Source organism: Arachis hypogaea, chromosome 18, assembly GCF_003086295.3.
Source record: "Arachis hypogaea cultivar Tifrunner chromosome 18, arahy.Tifrunner.gnm2.J5K5, whole genome shotgun sequence".
In the NCBI taxonomy this organism is placed as follows: Eukaryota; Viridiplantae; Streptophyta; class Magnoliopsida; order Fabales; family Fabaceae; genus Arachis; species Arachis hypogaea.
In genome coordinates this window covers 92,588,975-92,591,856 of record NC_092053.1, presented here as the reverse complement: position 1 = coordinate 92,591,856, position 2,882 = coordinate 92,588,975, and the positions used below count along the sequence as shown (strand labels likewise).

At 30.5% G+C, this 2,882-nt stretch overlaps 1 non-coding gene across 1 annotated transcript; it reads left to right on the top strand.

Annotated features, from left to right (window-relative positions):
* Positions 1 to 365: 365 nt before the first annotated feature.
* Positions 366 to 473, top strand: LOC112774660 (small nucleolar RNA R71). The gene has a single exon (XR_003189134.1). It is a non-coding gene; the product is annotated as a small nucleolar RNA R71 (small nucleolar RNA).
* Positions 474 to 2,882: the final 2,409 nt, after the last annotated feature.

Here is a 2,882-nt window from a genome sequence, read left to right as displayed (position 1 = left end):
GCAGGGTTCTCAGGATCATAAGCTTCTTCTTCAGAAGATGCCTCTTGAGTACTGTTGGATGCAGCTTGCATTCCATTCAGACTCTGAGAAATCATATTGACTTGCTGAGTCAATATTTTATTCTGGGCCAATATGGCATTCAGAGTATTAATTTCAAGAATTCCCTTCTTCTGAGGCGTCCCATTACTCACAGGATTCCTCTCAGAGGTGTACATGAACTGGTTATTAGCGACCATGTCAATGAGTTCTTGAGCTTCTGCAGGCGTTTTCTTTAGGTGAATGGATCCACCTGCAGAAGTATCCAATGACATCTTAGCTAATTCAGACAGACCATCATAAAATATATCCAGGATGGTCCATTCTGAAAGCATGTCAGAAGGACACTTTTTGGTCAGTTCCTTGTATCTCTCCCAAGCTTCATAGAGGGATTCACCTTCTTTCTGTCTGAAGGTTTGAACATCCACTCTAAGCTTACTCAGCTTTTGAGGAGGAAAGAACTTGGCTAAGAAAGCCTTGACTAGCTTATCCCAAGAGTTCAGGCTATCTTTGGGTTGAGAGTCCAACCACACTCTAGCTCTGTCTCTTACAGCAAAGGGGAAAAGCATGAGCCTGTAGACTTCAGGATCTACTCCATTAGTCTTAACAGTATCACAGATTTGCAAGAATTAAGTTAAGAACTAAAAGGGATCTTCAGATGGAAGTCCATGAAACTTGCAGTTCTGCTGCATCAGAGAAACTAATTGAGGTTTCAGCTCAAAATTGTTTGCTCCAATGGTAGGGATGGAGATGCTTCTTCCATGTAAATTGGAATTAGGTGCAGTAAAGTCATCAAGCATCCTCCTTGCATTATTATTATTTTCGGCTGCCATCTCCTCTTTTTGTTCGAAAATTTCTGAAAGGTGCTTGCTGGATTGTTGTAATTTAGCTTCTCTTAGTTTTCTCTTCAGAGTCCTTTCAGGTTCTGGATCTGCTTCAACAAGAATATTCTTGTCCTTGCTCCTGCTCATATGAAAAAGAGGGAATAGAAAAATAATAATAGGGATCCTTTTTACCACAGTATAGAGGTCCCTGTGTGAGTAGAAGAAAAGAAGAGTAGAAGAAAAGAATGTAAGGTAAGGAAAGAAACATAAGGGTGAGGAGAGCAGAGATGTGAGATGAAGAGAAGTGTTAGTAGATGAATAAATAAATAGAAGGAGATGAGAGAGAAAGAGAATTTTCGAAAATTATTTTTGAAAAATGGTTAGTGATTTTCGAAATTAGTTTTTGAAAAAGGTTAGTAATTTTCGAAAATTAGGAATAAAATTAAAATAAAAAATTAAAATAATTAGTTAATTAAAAAGAATTTTTGAAAAAGAGGGAGATATTTTCGAAAATTAGAGAGAGAGAGTTAGTTAGGTAGTTTTGAAAAAGATAAGAAACAAACAAAAAGTTAGTTAGCTAGTTGAAACAAATTTGAAAATCAATTTTGAAAAGATAAGAAGATAAGAAGTTAGAAAAGATATTTTAAAATCAAATTTTTGAAAAAGATATGATTTTGAAAAAGATAAGATAAAAAGATATTTTTGAAAAGATATGATTGAAATTAGTTTTGAAAAAGATTTGAATTTTAAAATCACAATTAATGACTTGATTCACAAGAAATCATAAGATATGATTCTAGAACTTAAAGTTTGAATCTTTCTTAACAAGTAAGTAACAAACTTGAAATTTTTGAATCAAAACATTAATTAATGAGAATATTTTCGAAAATTATAAGATAAAATTAAGAAAAGATTTTTGAAAAATATTTTTAAAATTTTCGAAAATAAATAAGAAGAATGAAAAAGATTTGATTTTTGAAAAAGATTTTGAAAAAGATAAGATTTTTAAATTGAAAATTCGATTTGACTCATAAGAAACAACTAAATTTTAAAAATTTTTGAAAAAGTCAACTCAAATTTTCGAATTTATGAGAAGAAAAAAAAGGAAAATATATTTTTTATTTTTAAAATTTTTTTTATGATGAGAGAGAAAAACATGAAAAAGACTCAATGCATGAAAATTTTGGATCAAAACAATGAATGCATGCAAGAATGCTATGAATGTCAAGATGAACACCAAGAACACTTTGAAGATCATGATGAACATCAAGAACATATTTTTGAAAAATTTTCAATGCAAAGAAAACATGCAAGACACCAAACTTAGAAATCTTTAATGCTTAGACACTAAGAATTCAAGAATGCATATGAAAAACACCATACAACACAAAACAATATAATATGAAGATCAATCAAGAAGGTTTTATCAAGAACAACTTGAAGATCATGATGAATGCAATGCATGAATGCATTTTTTCGAAAAGTGCAAATGGAGATGCAATTGACACCAAACTTACAATTGACTCAAGACTCAAACAAGAAACACAAAATATTTTTGATTTTTATGATTTTATTAATTTTTTTGGATTTTTCGAAAATTATTTGTGAAAAAGAAAAATAAGGATTCCAAAATTTTTAATATGAATTCCAAGAATCGTGTACTCTTAGTCTAAAGCTCTAATCTGAGGGTTAGGCATGGCTTACTAGCCAGCCAAGCTTTAGAAGATATTTATACTTTCCATGTATAGAGCAACTAAGTGTGTGAAGATCAACAAGTTCTTGGGATGATAAGTTGAAACCCCAGTCCAAAAGATTAGACATGGCTTACAGCCAGCCAACAAATCATTATGAAACACTAGAATTCATTCTTAAAAATTCTGAAGAAAAATATATTTTAGAAAACATTTATTTTAAAATTTTTTTTTTTCGAAAACAAAGGAGAAATTTTTGAAAATTTTTTTGAAAATATTTTTTTTTGAAAAATTTTTGAAAATAAAACAAAAAGAAAATTACCTAATCTGA